Below are 25060 nucleotides of genomic sequence, written 5' to 3'. Positions count from 1 at the left end.
ATTTTTTGAAAGATAATTTTGCTGTTTGCTTGAGATGGGAAATGAGTTCCATTCTATCATGGCTCATGCCACTACTCTTACGATAAGTGCCATGGGATCTTTAATGACCACAGAGAGTCAGGGCACCCGTTTTAACATCCCATCCGAAAGACTGCACCCTTTGCAAGGCCGATGTCCCCTTCACTGGCATAGGATCTCCTTAGACCAGAGAGCTCTCTACTGGACCTCCAACAACACTTCCAGCAGCATCTGGTCTCCCATCCAGGACCAACCCTGCTTAGCTTCAGAGGCAAGCCAACAGTGGGCTGCAGGGTGGTATGCTTCTGGCTATGAATAATGTACAGATAGGTCTCGTATGCCATTGTTGATGTAGCACGACTGAAGACTGACAGTTCATATATTTGACTGTTTATCTTAGTGTTTACAGTGGCTGCCACTCTAATATTTAACTTTATTATCACCGTGTGAAAACACAAAGCTATTTGTCTTAATTGGCTGCTTCCCCTTTGATTACATGTCAGCAGGTTCAAACGCACCACTTGATAATAATCCTTTGTTGAGTTACAAGTTGGTATTGTTTTTAGACATTTCCAATGCTTTATTTTAGCCCCATGTCCTGACACAGACAGGACGTTAGTTTCCCAGCAAGAGAAAACAAGGGTGAGAATTTCAGGAAGGAAACTAAAACAACACAGAGAAAAAAGGCCCCCTCTCAGCTCTCTTTCACACTACTTCCTTAAAAACTGTATAATACAGCAGTTAATTCACTCCATCTGTTCAATGTCTGGATTTTCTTGACATAAAATGAGTTATATTGTACATTTTCAATCCTACTGTACATTACTACTACTGTAGCCTACTCTACTGTACATTTTTCAATCCTTCAATATATCAGGATTTTTACTCGTGTATCAGGCTTGAAAATGTTAAACAGAGAAAAACAATGTTAGCAGAAAATGTAATGAAAAATGTTAGGTGAAAATTAAGTGTGAATATTTTTGAGAGCAATGTTGTAACTGCGCTCATCAGAGATGGTCTATAATGTTGTAATGAGTTTTAAATGTGACATTTATAACTATGACAGAACATTGTGATAAGCTAACTGCCCTCATCCTCCCTCACAACAGTGCTCCTACATACACAGAAATAGAATAAGCTGGAGTCGTTCTAGTTCTGGAGTCATTCTAGTTCTGGAGTCATTTTAGTTCTAGAATCATTCTAGTTCTGGAGTCATTTTAGTTCTGGAGTCATTTTAGTTCTAGAATCATTCTAGTTCTGGAGTCATTCTAGTTCTGGAGTCATTTTAGTTCTAGAATCATTCTAGTTCTGGAGTCATTCTAGTTATGGAGTCATTTTAGTTCTAGAATCATTCTAGTTCTGGAGTCGTTCTAGTTATGGAGTCATTTTAGTTCTAGAATCATTCTAGTTCTGTGGCTCCACATGCCCAGGGTTGGAGGCAGGCCAGGCCAGCGGTGGTTATGCAAGACGTAGTCTTAGGGACTGAATACATAATTAAAGACAGTCCAAATGGCACCCTTTTCCCTTTATAGTGCACTACTTTTGACCGTGACCCATAGTTTTATTTGTTCACAGGCTTCTGGCTTAGTCAGGATACAAAGAAAATGGGCAGAGAATTGGATGTCAGCAATAATGATGAGCAACACACTGCTTGTGGTTTCTAAAAAAAGAGGGAAGTGTACAGTGTACTGTATAACCAGTCTCTTATTTTGCATCTTTCATTTTAGAAACCTGCTTCATGTGAAATGTTCAAAATTAAGAATGTATAACCTGGCCATTTTTTTTTTAAGTGACCAACTCCTATTAATAATAATAATAATAAATAATAATAATAATAATATATTTTTTAAGCGCATTTCCCACGCTCAATGCGCATAAGGTAGAAAACAAAACACAAACAAAATTCAGCAACAATTTATCAAAAAGTAGAAAAAACTATCACAATACATCAAACCATTACCTACTAATACATTATATAAACTTTAACCAGATTCTATTCTATTTTATTATTTTCTAACTTTAACAACTTTAGATGTATTACAAACAACGTTTTACACGTCACACTAAGCATTCCTTTCCCCAGAAACAGACAGTATATATCTAGTTAATATTAGAAGGAGAAATACAGACAAAACTCATGTATTTCATTTACATTACATTTACATTTTAGTCATTTAGCAGACGCTCTTATCCAGAGCGACTTACAGTTAGTGAGTACATACATTATATATATATATATTTTTATACTGGCCCCCCGTGGGAATCGAACCCACAACCCTGGTGTTGCAAACGCCATGCTCTGCCAACATCCCTGCCGGCCATTCCCTCCCCTACCCTGGACGACGCTGGGCCAATTGTGCGCCGCCCCATGGGTCTCCCGGTCGCGGTCGTCTACGACAGAGACAGGTTACTGCGGTAACCAAAACAGCCGCAAAAGCAAAGGTGCATGTTTGTTTGCTTTGAAAGCTGTCAGAGGTTATTAGTATGAGCTATGAATGAAATCAGTATTGTGTTCACTGTCAGAAATATATGGTTGGCTGATGACACCCAAGGTATATAAAATAAAACATGTGGCCCTTGGGAAAACAATGTATACCATTTGTATGCACCACCTACTACATCTCAAAATAATGAAGGTAGGAGTTTGTAAAAAAAAAAAAAAAAGTTTGATATAGGCCTACTGTATTTCTTATGTAAATTCCAACTCCTTTTCTATGAGATGAGCACGGAGTTTCTAAAGCCAGAGGTGTGATATTGCAAGACTTCCGGGAACGCTTGCGAAACAGACCAAGCAGACCAGGCCGGGGTTTGGGGTTTGAGAAGTCAATGAGAGAAGTGAAAAATGATTCCTTAGTTGTTAATTTTCTCGAATTCTAAAGGCACAACCTAGATTCAAGCCAATGTCTTAAGTAGTTGAACATGTTATTACTCCAACCTTGTGAAAGTGACAAACTGGCACGTTTTATTTTCGTAAAAAACAACTTTATATTGAAGGAGTACAGTTGAGTTGACGGGTTGCACATGCGCAGTTTGGCGCGAGAGATTTTGCGCATGAGCTTAGCTAGCCAACGCCAACCATGAAATTGCCGACAAGCGTTATCGGGGATTTCTATTGGAGAAGCAGTTTCTGCCTATCTTCATACTGTACTGTCTTCGATATGGGTTTATTAAGACTGACGTAAGTAGAACCTCGCGATGATTCAGGGAGGAGGGGAGTGTCAAATTCCAAAAGAGAAGAGAAGAGAAGAGGAGAGAGGGAGAGGGAGAGGAGCGCAAAGGTGAGTTTGTAACACAGTATATTATTGTCAAAATGTACAATCCATATGCAATTCCGTTGAAAATGTGACATATAAGTATTGAAAGTCGTTAGAGTTAGTGTGTTCGTTTCTAATGTTGTCGTCCATGAAATCTGAGTGGCCAATAAGTTGTCAAAACTGTTGTGGTCTGTCTTCTCGCCTGCACTCGAGTGCCAGCCTACCTATTTTAACTTGCTCTAAGCTAACAAGTTGGTTAGCAGTTAGCAAACTAAAGTGTCAACTAATTATTTATCAGCACTGCACGATTGTATGACATGCTCCTCTTGTCATGCATGAAGTTCGTTGTTGTTGATGAGGTTTTAGTACTGCACATTGCTTTAACCTGACTGTAGTAGCGGCCTGTTCAAAGTTGGCACTGTGGAAAGTTGTAGCTAGCTAGCGAAATCTCCCATATTTTGAGTGGAATCGTCATGAACCAATCACATTCTTCTGTCAGAAATGATTGACAGTTCACTGAGCGATAGGGGAATGAGATTGTGCTGGTTAACATGTATGTAGCCAATCATTTAAAAGAAAAGGCGGTCTCGTGCGGGAAAAGGCAGGGCTTTTGCGCAAAAAGGGTACTCCGGGGTCTCAGCTAGCATGCTAAAATGCTAACTTAACCAGTGTCTGAAGGCTTCAACTTTTAGCACAAGTTAAGGCATTGCGATTCTGCTTCTTAAAAATATAAGTTTATACCTTTTTAACTAGCTAGACGTTTTCTTAATCATAAGCAATCCATACACCATGTGTTTCTAGCTGAACTAATAATTTACAGTAAGTTACAGTACAGCAATGCAACAAAATAGCTAGCTGATTATAAAACAATATATATAATTCGGAGATTCAAGTTCCTCAACATAGTCAGTCCTACATTCTATTGCCTGTTGTGGCTTTAACTTCAGCCATATATTTATAACACGGTTATAAAATGTAGTTAGTAACATTGATGACACCTATAAACATGGTTATAATGTACAACTATTACTTTGACCTCACATCCTCTAAAATAATGGGAATATATCTATATTTATATATTAATACATATCTATTAATATTTACACATAGTATTAATACTATCTATCTATATTGCTGCCATCATCGAAGCTATTTCACAGTTGACTATAATTTGCTGCCATTACATTGTGTGGTTCTGTGATGCCTACAAGTATTTGTTTGGTCGTCTACTAAGTTAATAAAGATATCTGTAGTGTTGTAATATGAGCTGGTGAATGTCCCTCTATGCATCTCCAAGCCTAGCTTTCATCACCAAGATTATGTTTGGCTGGGGGGGAATCGCATCTTTAGGTCAGTAGGTGCTGATTTAGGATCAATTCTGCCTTTTAGATCACAATTAATAAGATTACATTTACATTTAAGTCATTTAGCAGACGCTCTTATCCTGAGCGACTTACAGTTAGTGAGTGCATACATTTTTCATACTGGCCCCCGTGGGAAACGAACCCACAACCCTGGCGTTGCAAACGCTAAATGGGAAAGGGGGGGGGGGGCTGATCCTAGATCAGTACTCTTACTCTGATATGTTTGATACATACAGCCCCGGTTTTTCTTGGTTGTGTTTAGGGATGGGCATTTGGACTGTTCGAGTATTCACATGATTTTTTTCAAAGTACTCAAATGTAAAAGCAAATACAATTTTAGGACACAGGGCGCAGACTGGAAAAAAAAAAAACATGTGCGCATTTATCTACAGGCCTATGCCAACAGTGCGCAACAATGCCTAATTTATCATAGCCATTACAGATAACATCCTAATTGCTAAATTGCCCCATATACTGTATCTTCAGTCATCAACTGGTTATATTATATCATGGAACATCATCTTCAAAAACGCAGTAACCTCAGCAGTGGCGCTTGCTTGTAGAAGCCTATGGCTGTGCAATGGCATAGCCTTTCTTTGTTAATTTAGCAGACAAGATGGTCTTATTTCCCGAGCCCTTATCACAGTCAAGAAAGACATCTATTTTATAGTTTTCAAAAAAACATGATGTAATATAAATATAACAGAATATTCTTCTAAATGAAAAAAGTGGCCAGTGTGAAGTGATGCACATCTCCCGTCTGCAACAGCTATTCTCAAAGAGTCATCATTTGAAACGGGGCTCAATTTGGCAAGTTGAAAAAAAAGAGAAAGATTCAGGCTTACAAACCAAAATCTGTAATCTTTTTGATATAAAGACATTCGATTTAGTTTATTCTGCCTGCTCTTTGGAATTTTCTAAACAGATAAGCAATTCCACATGGAACTCTGCGTGGTGATTAATTACGGCCACAACATCTGTTTGGTTAGTAGGCCTATGCTTAAATATACAACATCTGTTTGGTTAGTAGGCCTATGCTTAAATATGCTTTTTGTCTTCATCAAACTAATGTTTTTGTGTATTTTCAGTGTGGAACCGGTCTATGTTTAGGGGGGTTATAGCCTAGGCTAACCAATTCTAAATGGCACTAGCAGTTCGCAAAGTTGCCTAAGTGGAAAATAGACGTGACGCAATTATTCCAAAACTGCAGCTTGTTGTTTGAACACAATCAGTCAGTTTTTTTATTTGTGATAAAGCTGTTGTCATTTGGCAAGGACATTTTTTTTTAGTGATCCAATTGACATTTTAGTCATTTAGCAGATGCATCTTATCCAGAGCGACTTACAATCAGTGAGTGCATACATTTTTCATACTGGCCCCCCGTGGGAATGTAGCAATTGTATCCCATCAGTTAAATACATTTTTATAGGCAGTTAGTTTTGTAGGCCTAACAGGAGCGTGTGTGTGTAGGGAGCGGTCAGCATGTGTGTGTGCGTGTAGGGAGCGGTCAGCATGTGTGTGTGTGTAGGGAGCGGTCAGCATGTGTGTGTGTGTAGGGAGCGGTCAACATGTGTGCGTGTAGGGAGCGGTCAGCTTGTGTGTGTGTGTAGGGAGCGGTCAGCATGTGTGTGTGCGTGTAGGGAGCGGTCAGCATGTGTGTGTGTGTAGGGAGCGGTCAGCATGTGTGTGTGCGTGTAGGGAGCGGTCAGCATGTGTGTGTGTGTGTAGGGAGCGGTCAACATGTGTGTGTGTGTAGGGAGCGGTCAGCATGTGTGTGTGTGTAGGGAGCGGTCAGCATGTGTGTGTAGGGAGCGGTCAGCGTGTGTGTGTAGGGAGCGGTCAGCATGTGTGTGTGTAGGGAGCGGTCAGCATGTGTGTGTGTGTGTAGGGAGCGGTCAGCGTGTGTGTGTGTAGGGAGCGGTCAGCATGTGTGTGTGTAGGGAGCGGTCAGCATGTGTGTGTGTGTAGGGAGCGGTCAGCATGTGTGTGTGTGTAGGGAGCGGTCAGCATGTGTGTGTGTGTAGGGAGCGGTCAGCGTGTGTGTGTGTGTAGGGAGCGGTCAGCATGTGTGTGTGTGTGTGTAGGGAGCGGTCAGCATGTGTGTGTGTGTGTAGGGAGCGGTCAGCATGTGTGTGTGTAGGGAGCGGTCAGCATGTGTGTGTGTGTGTAGGGAGCGGTCAGCATGTGTGTGTGTGTGTAGGGAGCGGTCAGCATGTGTGTGTGTGTGTAGGGAGCGGTCAGCATGTGTGTGTGTGTAGGGAGCGGTCAGCATGTGTGCGTGTAGGGAGCGGTCAGCATTTGTGTGTGTGTGTAGGGAGCGGTCAGCATGTGTGTGTGTGTGTAGGGAGCGGTCAGCATGTGTGTGTGTGTGTGTAGGGAGCGGTCAGCATGTGTGTGTGTAGGGAGCGGTCAGCATGTGTGTGTGTAGGGAGCGGTCAGCATGTGTGCGTGTAGGGAGCGGTCAGCATGTGTGTGTGTAGGGAGCGGTCAGCATGTGTGTGTGTAGGGAGCGGTCAGCATGTGTGTGTGTGTGTGTGTAGGGAGCGGTCAGCATGTGTGCGTGTAGGGAGCGGTCAGCATGTGTGTGTGTGTAGGGAGCGGTCAGCATGTGTGTGTGTGTAGGGAGCGGTCAGCATGTGTGTGTGTGTGTGTAGGGAGCGGTCAGCGTGTGTGTGTGTAGGGAGCGGTCAGCATGTGTGTGTGTGTAGGGAGCGGTCAGCATGTGTGTGTGTGTAGGGAGCGGTCAGCATGTGTGTGTGTAGGGAGCGGTCAGCATGTGTGTGTGTAGGGAGCGGTCAGCATGTGTGTGTGTAGGGAGCGGTCGGAAGGTAATTGAGTGAATGAGACAAGGTGGGGAAATGGAATTTGGGGAGAAGAACTGTGTGATGCTTGGCTTGGTTTCTTTTTTGTTGTGCCCCGCAAATGCACATGTACAAATGTAACACTAGAGTCAAAGCAAATTAACATCGTCTTCAAGTCAAAATGTAAAACAAATTCTGGACAAAATTGTACTTGCCCATTCGGGCAGTCACAAAGCACATTCCACCAAATATGTGATCTCTGGTTAAAGATGGAGCTTGGACGTCCATTCGAGTACTCATGCCCAACCCTAGTTGTGTTAGTAGTTTCATTCCAAAACGCTATGTAAAATTGTATACATTATATACTTTTCTGTATTGGATTTATACTTGTGTATCGATCCATGAAAGTGTCAAGAAGAGTAAAAGACAGCAGTACATGGCAGGTGGTTTTCATACTCTAGGGTTTGTACACCACTTCTAGATTTTATGAGCCTGGATTCCAAACTGATATGCTCTGACTCACCATTGTTTTCAATTGCTCCGTTTGGATCCCACGCTAAGATTTAATGTGCTGGATGGCATACCAGTCGAGGTATACCAAACCTTTTTTGATATACTCAGAGGACCGTTATTAGCATGTTTAAAGCACTGCTATGTAAATGGTAGATTATCAGACACCCAAGAAGAAGGTCTGATTTCATTATTACTGAAACAGGATACAAGTGGAAAATATAAGGATCCAGTCCATTAACAAAATTGGCGGCCGCTTACACTTCAGTGTTGTGATAAAAAGATTCTAGCAAAATGTATAGCACATAGAATTAAAAAGGTATTGTCGGACATTATTCATTCTAATCAGACAGGTTTTTTACATTGCCAATACATTGGAGATAATATAAGGCAAGTACTGGAAACAATAGAACACTATGAAAAATCTGGGAAGCCAGGCCTACTATTCATAGCAGACTTCGAAAAGGCATTTGATAAAGTACGACTGGGTTTTATATATAAATGCCTGGAGCATTTCAATGTTGGACAATCTCTTATAAATTGGGTTAAACTCATGTATAGTAACCCTAGGTGTAAAATATTAAATAATGTATATTTCTCAGAAAGTTTTAAACTGTCAAGAGGAGTGAAACAAGGTTGTCCACTATCAGCATATCTATTTATTATTGCCATCGAGATGTTAGCTATTAAAATCAGATCCAACAATAATATCAAGGGATTAGAAATCCAGGGCTTAAAAACAAAGGTGTCATTGTACGCTGATGATTCATGTTTTCTTTTAAATCCACAACTTGAATCCCTCCACAGCCTCATAGAGGATCTAGATACATTTTCTAACCTCTCTGGATTACAACCAAATTATGATAAATGTACTATATTACGTATTGGATCATTAAAAAATACAATTTTTACATTACCATGTAGTTTACCAATAAAATGGTCTGATGGTGATGTGGATATACTCGGAATACATATCCCAAACGAAATAAATGATCTCACTCCCCAAAAAATTAAATAGAAAGTTAGCAAAAATAGATAAGATCTTGCTACCATGGAAAGGTAAATTCCTGTCAATTTGTGGAAAAATCACCCTGATTAACTCTTTAGTATTATCCCAGTTTACCTATTTGCTTATGGTCTTGCCTACGCCTAGCGAACAGGTTTTTAAATTATATGAGAAAAAAATATTCCATTTTATTTGGAACGGCAAGCCAGACAAAATTAAACGGGTCTATTTATATAATGAATATGAATTAGGAGGACAGAAATTATTAAATATTAAAGCGTTAGACCTATCACTAAAAGCTTCAGTCATACAAAAATTATACTTAAATCCGAACTGGTTCTCTAGCAAACTAGTAAGATTGTCTCACCCAATGTTCAAGAAGGGACTTTTTCCCATTTATTCAGATTACAACCCCTCACTTTCAGGTATTTGAAAAGGAAATAATCTCCCAAATATCACTATTTCTAAAACAAGCCATAGAAAGTTGGTTGCAATTTCAATTTAATCCTCCAGAAATTACAGAACAAATATTGCAACAAATATTGTGGTTAAACTCAAATATACTAATTGATAAAAAACCGTTATTTTTTGAGAAAATGTTTTTAAAATATATAATCTTCGTAAATGATATTAACGGTAGGAATGGTGGAGTTATGTCGCACATGCAGCTAACAAAAACATATGGAAATGTCTGCTCTACCCAAAATTACAACCAAATAATTGCAGCATTACTGCAAAAATGGAATAGGAAAGTGGAAGGAGGAAAAAGTAAGGAACTTGTCTGTCGGCCTTGCATTAAACAACATAATTGGTTAAAGAAAATTGTGATAAATAAAAAAGTTTACCAGTTTCATTTAAGGACCAAAAGATTGACAGCCGTCCCATATAGATTGCAAAATAGTTGGGAAGAGATTTTTGACGTACCGATTCCATGGCATAGTGTTTATGAACTGATAAGCAAAACGACGCCGCATTCAAAACTTAGATTTTTTAAAAAAAAATTATTATATACAATTCTTGCTACCAATAGAATGTTATTTGTATGGGGGATACAATCTTCCCAGCTCTGCAGATTTGGCTGTGAAGAGACAGAATCATTAGATCATTTGTTTTGGTACTGTCCATTTGTAGCTTGTTTCTGGACACAAGTCCAGGAATGGCTGAAGGATTGCAATATTTGCATGGAGCTGACCCTGCAGATAGCACTACTGGGTGATCTGAAAAGTCATAGTCAATCGATCAATAATATAATAATACTTTTAGCAAAGATGTTTATTTTCAATTCACAAACTGTAGAAACAATGAGAATAGAAAGGTTCAGAACTTTTGTAAAACATCAACAAGATAACTAGTGTAAGACATGCTGTGTCCATAATAAGTATATAGGTTATATATTGTGAGCTTTTGTGAAAGAGCACAGTTAGAAAGATATGGCATATAGAAGCATACCAGATGGACATCATGAAAATGATCGGAGGAAGTTCAGGAGTAAAAACAAACAAAATATAATTAAGACTGTATCCATAAGCATTGTTGTTCACTAGTTTACTCCAATTAGGGAGGGGATGGTGGGGTTGGAAAGTAATAAAGGGAAATATATATATATATTTTTAAAGGATATGTGTGTATATATATATATATATATATACACATACAGTGGGGAGAACAAGTATTTGATACACTGCCGATTTTGCAGGTTTTCCTACTTACAAAGCATGTAGAGGTCTGTAATTTTTATCATAGGTACACTTCAACTGTGAGAGAATCCAGAAGAAGAAAAAATCCAGAAAATCACATTGTATGATTTTTAAGTAATTAATTTGCATGACATAAGTATTTGATACATCAGAAAAGCAGAACTTAATATTTGGTACAGAAACCTTTGTTTGCAATTACAGAGATCATACGTTTCCTGTAGGTCTTGACCAGGTTTGCACACACTGCAGCAGGGATTTTGGCCCACTCCTCCATACAGACCTTCTCCAGATCCTTCAGGTTTCGGGGCTGTCGCTGGGCAATACAGACTTTCAGCTCCCTCCAAAGATTTTCTATTGGGTTCAGGTCTGGAGACTGGCTAGGCCACTCCAGGACCTTGAGATGCTTCTTATGGAGCCACTCCTTAGTTGCCCTGGCTGTGTGTTTCGGGTCGTTGTCATGCTGGAAGACCCAGCCACGACCCATCTTCAATGCTCTTACTGAGGGAAGGAGGTTGTTGGCCAAGATCTCGCGATACATGGCCCCATCCATCCTCCCCTCAATACGGAGCAGTCGTCCTGTCCCCTTTGCAGAAAAGCATCCCCAAAGAATGATGTTTCCACCTCCATGCTTCAAGGTTGGGATGGCGTTCTTGGGGTTGTACTCATCCTTCTTCTTCCTCCAAACACGGCGAGTGGAGTTTAGACCAAAAAGCTCTATTTTTGTCTCATCAGACCACATGACCTTCTCCCATTCCTCCTCTGGATCATCCAGATGGTCACTGGCAAACTTCAGACGGGCCTGGACATGCGCTGGCTTGAGCAGGGGGACCTTGCGTTCGCTGCAGGATTTTAATCCATGACTGCGTAGTGTGTTACTAATGGTTTTCTTTGAGACTGTGTTCCCAGCTCTCTTCAGGTCATTTACCAGGTCCTGCCGTGTAGTTCTGGGCTGATCCCTCACCTTCCTCATGATCATTGATGCCCCACGAGGTGAGATCTTGCTTGGAGCCCCAGACCAAGGGTGATTGACCATCATCTTGAACTTCTTCCATTTTCTAATAATTGCGCCAACAGTTGTTGCCTTCTCACCAAGCTGCTTGCCTATTGTCCTGTAGCCCATCCCAGCTCTCTGGTCTTGGCCATTGTGGAGAGGTTGGAGTCTGTTTGATTGTGTGGACAGGTGTCTTTTATACAGGTAACGAGTTCAAACAGGTGAAGTTAATACAGGTAATGAGTGGAGAACAGGAGTGCTTCTTAAAGAAAAACTAACAGGTCTGTGAGAGCCTGTGATCAAATACTTATGTCATGCAGTAAAATGCAAATTAATTACTTAAAAATCATACAATGTGATTTTATGGATTTTTGTTTTAGATTCCGTCTCTCACAGTTGAAGTGTACCTATGATAAAAATTACATACCTCTACATGCTTTGTAAGTAGGAAAACCTGCAAAATCGCCAGTGTATCAAATACTTGTTCTCCCTACTGTATATATATATATATATATATATATATATATATATATATATATATATATATATATATATATATATATATATATATATATATATATATATATATACACATATCCTTTAAAAATATATATATATTTCCCTTTATTACTTTCCAACCCCACCATCCCCTCCCTAATTGGAGTAAACTAGTGAACAACAATGCTTATGTATACAGTCTTAATTATATTTTGTTTGTTTTTACTCCTGAACTTCCTCCGATCATTTTCATGATGTCCATCTGGTATGCTTCTATATGCCATATCTTTCTAACTGTGCTCTTTCACAAAAGCTCACAATATATAACCTATATACTTATTATGGACACAGCATGTCTTACACTAGTTATCTTGTTGATGTTTTACAAAAGTTCTGAACCTTTCTATTCTCATTGTTTCTACAGTTTGTGAATTGAAAATAAACATCTTTGCTAAAAGTATTATTATATTATTGATCGATTGACTATGACTTTTCAGATCACCCAGTAGTGCTATCTGCAGGGTCAGCTCCATGCAAATATTGCAATCCTTCAGCCATTCCTGGACCTGTGTCCAGAAACAAGCTACAAATGGACAGTACCAAAACAAATGAGTACCTATGATAAGTGTACCTATGATAAAAATTACAGACCTCTACATGCTTTGTAAATAGGAAAACCTACTAAATCGGGAGTGTATCAAATACTTGTTCTCCCCACTGTATATATATGCAAGAAAAAACAAAAAAAACATGGGGGATTGGAAGTGATGCAGACAATTACATTGATGGAAGTTACAATCTATCTGCAATATTAAAGCTGATCTACCCCCCCCCCCCCCCCCCCCCCAAAAAAAAAAAAAGTATTTAATGTGCTATCCGTCTAGTCTACTCTACACTAGATACAGGGTGTTAAATCATCCTTAAAGTTCATAGGCCAGATGCAGCCTACCAGTTGTTCATAACACAGATATCAAATGTCTCGGTTATTGGCCTAGTCTGTATTGCCTAAGCGTTGTAGTTATAGCATCAAAACAACTTGGGCCAGCCAACCCATTGCTGTCCTTTTAAACGCCGATGATCCATCTTATAAATAGAAATCAAGTGTTTCCAATTTAATTGCAGAAAAACAGCACTGGGTCCCTGTATTGTCTGTCTGTTATGCCATGGATGTAGCTTAAAGACATGGGCAGTTATGCAGACGTGCGTATAGGGTTTAATTTGTTCCATTTTCCATTGACCAAATCTCAGGTTCATTTGGGTTACATAGATGCCTATTGGCTGACTGTAGTGCAGTACACACTCAGGCAGCAGCCTAGATCTCTCGTCATTAACCCTCACAGGGTTTTACCTCAGGCCGCTGGGGCCGGGCAGGCAGAGCCTCACCTGTCCTGTGAGATAAAGAAGACCTAAAGCTGGTGCTGCATTGGATAGCTGCCGTCTTATGGGCTCCTGACCAATTCTGCTATTTTTTAATGTTATAATTTTTTAAAAAGCTGATCTGAAAGTGTTTTTTGTACATAATGTTTCCTCCATAATTTCCTGTGACGAAACCCACTTCTGGGCATCAGAACAGCGATCACTAACCTTGATTTGGATGAAGATTTCTACTTCAACGAGTCGGCAGCTCTGGATGTTACACTTACCCCGGACCAGGCCCTCATCCCCGGGACTCGAAAGAGGAAGCGGCGGTGAAAGAGAGACAAGCGTGGCGGCATCATGATTAGACTACGTCGGTGAGCATCTAGATCGCCATTGCCCTCTGTTTAGTTGGCGAACGTACAATCACTAGGGAACAAACTGGACGATCTCCGTTCGAGACTGTCCTACCAACGGGACCTGAAGAACTGTAATATCCTGTTTCTCAGAGTCGTGGCTTAACAAGGACATGGATAATATACACCTGGCTGGCTTTTCCAGACCGGACGGCAGCCTCAGGTAAGCTGAGAGGGAGGGGTGTGTCCCTTTGTTAACAACAGTTGGTGCACGATCGCTAATGTTAACGAAGTTTCAAGCTATTGCTCGCCTGAGTTAGAATACCTCATGATAAGCTGCAGACCATACTATTTACCAAGGGAGTTTATCTATATTTTTTTGTAACTGTCTGTTTACCACCACAAACCGATGCTGGCACTAAGACCGCACTCAACGAGCTGTATAGGGCCATAAGCAAACAAGATACTGCACATCCAGAGGCAGCGCTTCTCGTGGCCGGTGATTTTAATGCAGGGAAACTGAAATCCGTTTTACCTCATTTTTACCAGCATGTCACCTGTGAAACTAGAGGCAATAAAACTCTAGATCACATTTAGGCCTACTCCACGCATACAAGGCTCTCCCTCGCCCTCCCTTTGCCAAATCTGACCATAACTCTATCCTCCTGATTCCTGCTTACAAGCAAAAACTCAAACAGGAAGTACCAGTGACTCACTCAATACGGAAGTGGTCAAATGAAGCGGATGCTAAGCTACAGAACTGCTTCGCTAGCACAGACTGGAATGTGTTCCGGGAATCAATCGATAATATTGAGGAGTATACCACATCAGTCACCGGCTTCAGTAACAGTGACCGTACGTACATATCCCAACCAAAAGCCATGGATTACAGGCAACATCTGCACTGAGCTAAAGGCTACAGCTTCCACTTCAGGCCCTTTCCTGTTTCAGCATGACATTGCCCCTGTGCACAAAGCGAGGTCCATACAGAAATGGTTTGTCGAGATCAGTGTGGAAGAACTTAACTGGCCTGCACAGAGCCCTGACCTCAACCCCATCGAACACCTTTGGGATGAATTGGAACGCCAACTGCGAGCCAAGCCTAATCGCCCAACATCAGTGCCCAACCTCACTAATGCTCTTGTGGCTGAATGGAAGCAAGTTCCCGCAGAATTGTTCCAACATCTAGTGGAAAGCCTTCCCAGAAGAGTGGAGGCTGTTATAGCAGCAAAGGGGGGACCAACTCCATATTAATGTCCATTATTTTGGAATGAGATGTTCGACAAGCAGGTGTCCCCATACATTTGGTAATGTAGTGTATGTGAGAATGCTGTTCATTGACTACAGCTCCGTGTTCAACACCATAGTGCCCTCCAAGCTCATCACTAAACTCAGGACCCTAGGACTGAACACTTCCCTCTGTATCTGGACCCTGGACTTCCTGGCGGGCAGCCCCCAGGTGGTGAGGGTAGGCAACAACACATTTGCCATGTTGACCCTCAAAATTGGGGACCCTCAGTGGTTTGAACAGAAATTATTTTCCAATAATGTTGTTCTACTGTTCCGACCTGCAAAATAAAGTTCTGAACCGGTTCGAACCCCAAAAAAGTATTGGTTTATCGTTCCTTTCTGTTCCTATTTTAAACTTGTTTTAACCTTAGCTCGATGTTAAATTACTTCACCAATCCGCAATATGCAGAAATTTCAGTTTGTGACAAAACAAGTGTAGAGAATCATTGTATTTAAACCGCTGGAAACTATATTTTCAATAACCAAAAATATTGTATTTTAAGAACGGGAAGCATAGAAGTAGTGAGCACAGAACAGATCTACCACTTCTTAGTCTTGCTTTCAATGAGAATGACAGATCTATAAATCACATTTTTATGAATTTGGTCGGGTCGCCCAAAGATTACATATTGCAGCTTTAACCGGTTCCCATGCTTTTAAAATAATGGCTCTGTTCCGGCAGGTAGCTTAGTGGTTAAGAACGTTGTGCCAGTAACCGAAAGGTCGCTGGTTCTAATCCCCGAGCCGACTAGGTGAAAAATCTGTCGATGTGCCCTTGAGCAAGGCACTTAACCCTAATTGCTCCTGTAAGTCGCTCTGGATAAGAGCGTCTGCTAAATGACTAAAATGTAAATGTAAATGTAAATGTGTTCCGGAACAGTTTTACATCACTTTCGTTCCCGGTTCTGATTCTGTTCCTCTAAAGATTTCGTTCTTTTCCCATCTTAACCGGTTCCAACCCCTGGTGCTTAGTCCCCTCCTGTACTCCCTGTTCACCAACAACTGCGTGGACGCGCACAACTCAACACCATTTAAGTTTGCTGACAAAAACAATAATATGTTTGCTGACGACACGACGGTGGTAGGCCTGATCACCAACGACGATGGGACCTCCTATAGAGAAGAGGTCAGTGACCTGGAAGTGTGGTCCCAGGACAACAACCTCTCCCTCAACGTCAACTAGAAAGGAGCTGATCTTGGACTACAGGAAACGGAGGGCCAGGCATGCCACTATTCACATTGTCGGGGCTGTAGTGGAGCGGGTTGAGAGCTTCAAGTGACTCGGTGTCCACATCACTAAGGAATTAACATAGTCCTCACACACCAACTCAGTCTTGAAGAAGGCACGACAACACCTCTTCCCCCTCAGTAGGCTGAAAAAATTTGGCATGGGCCCTCAGATCCTCAAAAAGTTATACAGCTGCACCATTGAGAGCATCTTGACTGGCTGCATCACCACTTGGTAGGGTAACTGCTTGGCATCCGACCTCAAGGCGCTACAGAGTGTAGTGCGTACGGCCCAGTACATCACTGGGGCCGAGCTCCTCTGACACCACCTGGTATAGAGGTACTGGAATGCCCTCAAAATTGTCATACTCGAGCCACCCAAGTCACAGAGTGCTCTCTCTGCTACCACACGGCAAGTGGTACCGATGCACCAAGTGAGGAACCAACAGCACCCTGAACAGCTTATACCCCCAAGCCATAAGACTACTACATTGTTCACTAAATAGCTACCCGGACTATCTGCATTGACCCTCTTTGCACTCTCTTTTGAATCTTCACATGAAATACAGAAATCTCACACCCCTGAGTCAGTACTTTGTAGTATCACCTTTGTCGGCGATTAGAACTTTGAGTTGTCTTAGGTATGTCTGTATCAGCTTTGCCCATCTAGATTTGGGGATTTTCTCTCATTCTTCCTTACAGATTTTCTCTATCTCTGTTAAATTGGATAGGGAGCTAATTTGAACAGCATTCTTCAAGTCTGTCCACAGATTGTCAATGGTATTCAAGTCTGGGCTTGGCTGGGCCACTCAAGGACTTTCACATTCTTGTTCTGAAGCCATTCCAGCGTTGATTTGGCTGTATGTTTGGGGTCATTGTCCTGTTGTGGAACGTGAATCTTCGCCCCAGTCTAAGGTCGTTTGCACTCTGAAGCAGGTTCTCATCATGGATTTGCCTGTATTTTGGGACCATTCATTGTTCCCTCTATCCTTACCAGTCTCCCAGTCCCTGCTGCTGAAAAGCATCCCCATAGCACGATGCTGCCACCACCATGCTTAACGGTAGGGATGGTGTTAGACTGGTGACGAGCTGTGCCTGGTTTTCTCCAGACATAGCGCTTTGCATTCAGGCTGAAGAGTCTCTGAGATCTACGGACAGTTCCTTGTACTTCATGTTATTGTTTCTGCTCTGACATGCACTGTCAACTGTGGGACCTAATATAGACCGGAGTGTTTCTTTCTTAATCATGTCCAAACAATTGAATTGGCCTCAGGTGGACTCCAATCAAGTTGTAGTGAAATCTCAAGGATGATCAAAGGAAATTGGATGCAACTGAGCTCAATTTGAAGTGTCATAGCAAAGAGGTGTGAATACTTATGTTAATTAATTATGTATTTCATTTTCAATAAATTTGCCACAATTTCTACAAACATATTTTCACTTTCTCATTACGGGGTATTGTGTGTCGATGGGTGAGAAAAAACATATATTTCATAATTTTGAATTCAGGCTTTAACACAACAATGTGGAATAAGTCAACTGGTATGAATACTTTCTGAAGGCACTGTATTGTTACTCATTGTGTATTTTCACAGTAAGTCAGTGAGTCAACCAATACATCACCACCACCCAAACCACACCACCCGATTCTATCGCCATCGGTCTCTGTCTTTTGTGGGGACTCCACTATGCCTCTGTCAACAGATTCCTGAGTCCTCTGGCAGCCTGGCTGCAGGCAGAGGGAGGCTATTAATACCGTTTGTTTAGCTAGTTTCCTAGCAGGCTGCATCAAACATCGCGGCCCTCTGGCTGATTATAGCCCTCGACCCACTCGACCAGCTCGCTCCCCTGGCTACACCTGCTGAGTCAGAGAAACCCAAAGATGCGTCCCAAATGGAACCCTATTCCCTTATGTAGTGCACTACTTTTGACCAGAGCCCTATGGGTCCAGGTCAAAAGCAGTGTCCTACCTACGGAATAGGGTGCCATTTGGGACGCACGCCAAGTTAACAGCGGCGGGGACATTGCCGGCAGGTTCAGAGAGAGTGTCTGCAAGAAGGCCCACTGGCAGGCTCAGAAAGAGCGACTGGAATGGGACCCACTGGCCCCGCAGTGGTGATAGGGGAAAAAATTGATAGTTAGATAGTGTATTCAGACCTCTGGACATTTTGTTACGTTACAGCCTTATTCTAAAATGGATTAAATAAAACATTTTCCTCATCAATCTACACACAATACCCCATAATGACAAAGCGAAAACAGTTTTTTTTTTACATTTTTGCACATTTATACCTCGTTTACATAAGTATTCAGACCCTTTGCTATGAGACTCAATTGAGCTCAGGTGCATCCTGTTTCCATTGATCATCCTTGATGATTCTACAATGTGATTGGAGTCTACCTGTGGTAAATTCAATTGATTGAACATGATTTGGAAAGGAACACACCTGTCTATATAAGGTCCCACAGTTGACAGTGCATGTCAGAGCAAAAACCAAGCCATGAGGTCGAAGAAGTTGTCCGTAGAGCTCCGAGACAGGATTGTGTCGAGGCACAGATCTGGGGAAGGGTACCAAAAAATGTCTGCAAGAACACAGTGGCCTCCATCATTCTTAAATAGAAGAAGTTTGGAACCACCAAGACTGGCCGCCCGGCCAAACTGAGCAATTGGGGGAGAAGTGCCTTGGTCAGGGAGGTGACCAAGAACCCGATGGTCACTCTGACAGAGCTCCTGAGTTCCTCTGTGGAGATGGGAGAACCTTCCAGAAGGACATTCATCTCTGCAGCACTACACCAATCATGCCTTTATGGTAGAGTGGCCAGACGGAAGCCACTCCTCAGTAAAAGGCACATGACAGCCCGCTTGGAGTTTGCCAAAAGGCACCTAAAGGACTCTCAGACCATGAGAAACAAGATTCTCTGGTTTGATGAAACCCAGATTGAACACTTTGGCCTGAATGCCAAGCGTCACATCTGGAGGAAACATGGCACCGTACCTACGGTGAAGCATGGTGGTGGCAGCATCATGCTGTGGGGAAGTTTTTTTAGCTGCAGGGACTGGGAGACTAGTCAGGATTGAGGGAAGGATGAACGGATCAAAGTACAGAGAGATCCTTGATGAAAACCTGCTCCATAGGGCTCAGGACCTCGGACTGGGGCGAAGGTTCACCTTCCAACAGGACAATGACCCTAAGCACACAGCCAAGGCAACGCAGGAGTGGCTTCGGGACAAGTCTCTGAATGTCCTTGACTGAACCAGCCAGAGCCTGAACTTGAACCGGATCAAACATCTCTGGAGAGACCTGAAAATAGATGTGCAGTGATGCTCCCCATCCAACCTGACGGAGCTTGAGAGGATCTGCAAAGAATGGGAGAAACTCCCCAAATACAGGTGTGCCAAGTTTGTAGTGTCATACCCAAGAAGCCTCAAGGGTCTGAATACTTACGTTAATGTAATTTTTCATTTGTAATAATTTAGCAAACATTTCTAAAAATCTGTTTTTGCTTTGACAGTATGGGGTATTGTGTGTAGATTGCGGATTTGTATTGATTTAATCCATTTTAGAATAAGGCTGTAACGTAACAAAATGTGGAAAAAGTCAAGGGTTCTGAATACTTTCCGAGGGTACTGTATACGGATATTACTGTATTTTTTACCACTAGATTAGGGCCCACTGGCAGGCTCAGAGAGAGCGACTGGAATGGGGCTCACTTGCAGGCTCAGAGAGAGCGACTGGAATGGGACCCACTGGCCCGGCAGACGTTTCCATGTCACCTTGGATGAATGGAGGCTAAAATAGATGGGTGGACTGACTGAGGTTCTGACTCACATGGATGGATCCCATGTCTGAAATAGATATAATGAAATTGATTGGAGCATAACGTCAAATACATAATGCCAAATACATAGGCTAATGTGGCAAATACTTTTGGGGTGTGCTTGATTTAGCTTTGGAGTTAACTATTCCATTGCTTCCATTGTACCAGGGCAAACAAACTAGGCCTATATCAAGTTAACTCAACAGATCTGTTCCAGCTTCCTCTCTCTTGCTCCTTCCAGATGTTGCCTCCCCCAGATGATTTGCTCACACACACAGCCAGTTAGCCCGCACCCTGAGTATAACGAGTTGCTGGTGTATGTTGTTTGTCGACGGACTGAACTCACACTCGCACATCTATGCACAAATAGACTCAGAGGATTGTGTTTAGTGTGAGAGGCCTGGCACCAGCCTGTTGTATTGACTTGATGCTCTCTGCTCCACAGACGGGCTGCTGCAACCCAAATGGCACCCTATTCCCTACATAGTGTGCTACTTTTGACCAGAGCAGGCTCTAGTCAAAAGTACTCTGCTCAAAAGTAGTGCACTATATAGGGAATAGGGTGCCATTTGGGATGCAGTCACAGAGTGTGAGGGCTGTTCGGAATCAAGCCGCTCAGCCGATTTTGTATGTGTTGTGTTTCCTCCTTTGATATCACTGAGAAGGGATGGGCCAGCCTGCTTTTTACAGGCAAACAAGATGCAGCCATTCCATTTTTTTTAAATTAGGAAATTAAGCAGGGGGAGGGGGAGGGGGAGAGGGAGAGAGGGAGAGGGAGGGAGAGAGAGAGAGAGGGAGGGAGGGAGAGAGAGGGAGAGGGAGGGAGGGAGAGAGAGAGAGAGAGTTGGGGAGGGGGGAGGGAGAGAGAAAGTTGGGGAGAGAGAGAGAGTTGGGGAGGGGGGAGAGAGTTGGGGAGGGGGGAGAGAGAGAGAGAGAGAGTTGGGGAGGGAGAGAGGGAGAAAGAGTTGGAGGGGGAGAGAGAGAGTTGGAGACGGAGGGAGGGAGAGAGAGAGAGTTGGGGAGGGTGGAGGGAGAGAGAGTTGGGGAGGGGGAGAGAGAGAGTTGGGGAGGGGGGAGGGAGAGAGAGAGAGAGAGAGAGTTGGGGAGAGAGAGAGAGAGTTGGGGAGGGAGAGAGAGAGAGTTGGGGAGGGAGAGAGAGAGAGTTGGGGAGGGAGAGAGAGAGTTGGGGAGGGAGAGAGAGAGAGAGAGTTGGGGAGGGAGAGAGAGAGAGAGAGTTGGGGAGGGAGGGGGAGAGTTGGAGGGGGGAGGGAGGGGGAGAGAGAGAGTTGGAGACGGAGGGGGGAGAGAGAGAGAGTTGGGGAGGGGGGAGGGAGAGAGAAAGTTGGGGAGAGAGAGTTGGGGAGGGGGGAGAGAGTAAGTTGGGGAGAGAGAGTTGGGGAGGGGGGAGAGAGTTGGGGAGGGGGGAGAGAGAGAGAGAGTTGGGGAGGGAGAGAGGGAGAAAGAGTTGGAGGGGGAGAGAGAGAGTTGGAGACGGAGGGAGGGAGAGAGAGAGTTGGGGAGGGTGGAGGGAGAGAGAGAGAGTTGGGGAGGGAGAGAGAGAGTTGGGGAGGGAGAGAGAGAGAGAGAGTTGGGGAGGGAGAGAGAGAGAGTTGGGGAGGGAGGGGGAGAGTTGGAGGGGGGACGGAGGGGGGGGAGAGAGAGTTGGAGACGGAGGGGGGAGGGAGAGAGAGTTGGAGACGGAGGGGGGAGGGGAAGAGAGTGGGAGACGGAGGGGGGTGGGAGACGGAGGGGGGAGGGAGGGAGAGAGAGAGAGAGTTTGAGACGGAGGGGAGAGGGAGAGTTGGAGACGGAGGGGGGAGAGAGAGAGTTGGAGACGGAGGGGGTAGGGAGAGAGAGAGTTGGAGACGGAGGGGGGAGGGAGAGAGAGTTTGAGACGGAGGGGGGAGGGAGAGAGAGAGTTGGAGACGGAGGGGGGAGGGGGGAGGGAGAGAGAGTTGGAGACGGAGGGAGAGTTGGAGACGGAGGGGGGAGGGAGAGGGAGAGTTGGAGACGGGGGGGAGGGAGAGAGAGAGTTTGAGACGGAGGGGGGAGGGGGGAGGGAGAGAGAGTTTGAGACGGAGGGGGGAGGGGGGAGGGAGAGAGAGAGTTTGAGACGGAGGGGGGAGGGAGAGAGAGAGTTTGAGACGGAGGGGGGAGGGAGAGAGAGAGTTTGAGACGGAGGGGGGAGGGAGAGAGAGAGTTGGAGACGGAGGGGGGAGGGAGAGAGAGAGTTGGAGACGGAGGGGGGAGGGAGAGAGAGAGTTTGAGACGGAGGGGGGAGGGAGAGAGAGGGTTGGAGGGGGGGGGGAGGGAGAGAGAGAGTTGGAGACGGAGGGGGGAGGGAGGGAGAGAGGGAGTTGGAGGGGGGAGGGAGGGAGAGAGAGAGTTGGAGACGGAGGGAGAGCGAGAGAGAGAGAGAGTTGGAGACGGAGGGGGGAGGGAGTGAGAGAGAGTTGGAGGGGGGACGGAGGGAGAGAGAGAGTTGGAGGCGGAGGGGGGAGGGAGAGAGTTGGAGACGGAGGGAGGGAGAGAGAAAGTGAGAGAGAGAGTTGGAGACGGAGGGGGGAGGGAGGGAGGGAGAGAGAGTTGGAGACGGAGGGGGGAGGGAGGGAGAGTTGGAGAGAGAGGGGGAGAGAGAGCGAGGGAGGGGGAGAGAGAGCGAGGGAGAGAGAGCTGGAGACGGAGGGAGAGAGACGCGGAGAGGGAGTAGGAGGGAGGGAGACGGAGGGAGAGTTGGAGACGGAGGGAGGGAGGGAGAGTTGGAGACGGAGGGAGAGAGAGTTGGAGGGAGAGTTGGAGTTGGAGACGGAGGGAGGGAGGGAGGGAGGGAGAGAGACGGAGGGAGGGAGGGAGAGAGAGAGAGAGAGAGATGGAAGAAGGGAGAGACGGACGGACGGACGGAGGGAGAGAGAGACGGACGGAGGGAGGGAGAGAGAGACAGACGGACGGACGGAGGGAGGGAGGGAGGGAGGGAGAGAGGGACGGACGGACGGAGGGAGGGAGGGAGAGAGAGACGGACGGACACATGGAGGGAGAGAGATGGAGGGAGAGAGATGGAGGGAGAGAGGGACAGACAGACGGGAAGGAGGGAGAGAGAGAGAGACGGACGGACGGAGGGAGGGAGGGAGCAGGCCCGGCGGCAGGATTAACTCGGCAAGGGGGCATCAGAAATGACTAAGGCGGCATATCTATTTTCGCTTGCTAATAACACAGGATGGATAATAATCGATAGTACAATTACACACAATGTATTTGCAGCCACGCACGGCTGTCTTGCCGCAAGAAGACAGGCTACTGCACCGCTTTACAAACATGGACAACCGGCTCGAGAAATTGCAAGTTATGACCGCTACACAGCTACATGCACAATACCCATCAATCCAATGCAAAACAGTTGCTAATTACCGTAATAACACTTCCTCATGCCAATACAATGCATTTCCAATCGCGGAAAGCAAACAGTAATGTACAATGCACAATGCACTACCATGACTTATCGGTACAATGCAGTTTGGACGCAGCTACCAATCTGTCTTCCCACAAGAGTGCCTGTATGATAACAGAGAAATTAGTATTCCATAGCAACGAGTTGTTTATGGCAACACTATAGCTACATCGTTACTCAACCATTGGTCAAGGTCTGCCCACCCTCATCAATGTAATGCAAAGCACCTCTTCTACCATATAAAACAACATTAAAAACAATCTGATTATATTATTAACCAAACATTTCCAATCCAATCACATCACAGAAATCAAGCAGTAGGCTTGGCAGCAACGCCAATAAAGAAAATCACGTCTTCGCCTATTTCTGACGTTTGCCACTCATTTCCAAAAGCTAGCAAATAACTAAATAATACAAGCCCAGCCAGGCTGCCTGTTCTTACCCAGATTCAAGAGTTGTAGCTGCCTTGATGCTGTGTTGAACCTCCTCAGCAGTCTCTCGTTCCACTCCCCACGGAATTTGCTTGTAAGTTCCCTCTCAAATGCCAGTTGAATCAGCTGCGCTTTCCTCCTGTGCAACATGCTCCCTCTCTGCTCACTGAATACGTTTTTCAATGTTGAAAAAATTGTTCTCGCAAGTTGCCGTGGATGCTCCAAATGTTATTCCCAGCTTCAATGCCATCATCACAGTAGACATTGCTGTTAGAGGCCCGGAGTATCTCTCCAAAAATGCTCTGCATAGTCCATTTTTCTTCTCCAGATCGGGCGATTTCAGTCTGTAGAAACTGGCATGCGACAGTAAACTCAGCTTCTACAAAGTCTCCTGAGATTATGTCCAGCAGTGGTTTCACCTTTTCCACATCCATAAAGGTTTCATTCTCTGGGTGCAAGGCACACAGGGCCTCAACAAGTTGGCTGTTTCGTTGGTTAAATCTAGCTGACATTTCTCCCAGTACAGCATCCAGAGTGCTGAAAAACAGTCTGTTACACTCCCTCTCATTGTCCTCTTCTTGCTAACCCATTTGTTGTTTCCACCACATGTTCTTTCAGATTACTTCTCACTACTCTTTGCCGTTTGCTTGGAGCGGGGGTGTCCTTGTGCTTGTATTTCTCCCATAACTCATCAAACTCACTGTCATGTCGCAGTCTTTTCACGCAAATTGTGGGCACTGCGGACGACTCGGATGCCAGTGTGCAGATCAGTTGCTTCAGCCTGAAGTAACTTGTTAGGGGGGTCAAGCAGGCTGAGGACTTTGTGGACCATGAAGGCAATTAATCTGAAGCTCGGCTCGGAAACAGCTTTCAATAGGCCCACAGCCTCAAGTCGCACCTCTGTACCGTAGGTGCGGGTACTCTCGATTTCTCTGAGCAGGTGGATGATGCTGTCCAGAGATTTTATAGTGACACTCACCGTGGCTAGATGACCAAC

General features: G+C 44.3%; 1 protein-coding gene across 1 annotated transcript in view; it reads left to right on the top strand.

Annotated features, from left to right (window-relative positions):
- Positions 1–3261: 3261 nt before the first annotated feature.
- LOC311147284 (cyclic AMP-dependent transcription factor ATF-7-like) overlaps positions 3262–25060 on the top strand; it is a gene marked incomplete at its 5' end in the record, with an annotated part of 51595 nt that continues 29796 nt past the window's right edge. The window contains one exon of the mRNA XM_084183972.1: positions 3262–3296. The remainder of the gene's footprint in view (positions 3297–25060) is intronic.

Source organism: Coregonus lavaretus (genome assembly GCF_964263955.1).
Source record: "Coregonus lavaretus genome assembly, chromosome: 20".
In the NCBI taxonomy this organism is placed as follows: Eukaryota; Metazoa; Chordata; class Actinopteri; order Salmoniformes; family Salmonidae; genus Coregonus; species Coregonus lavaretus.
This window is presented reverse-complemented; position numbering and strand designations above follow the sequence as displayed.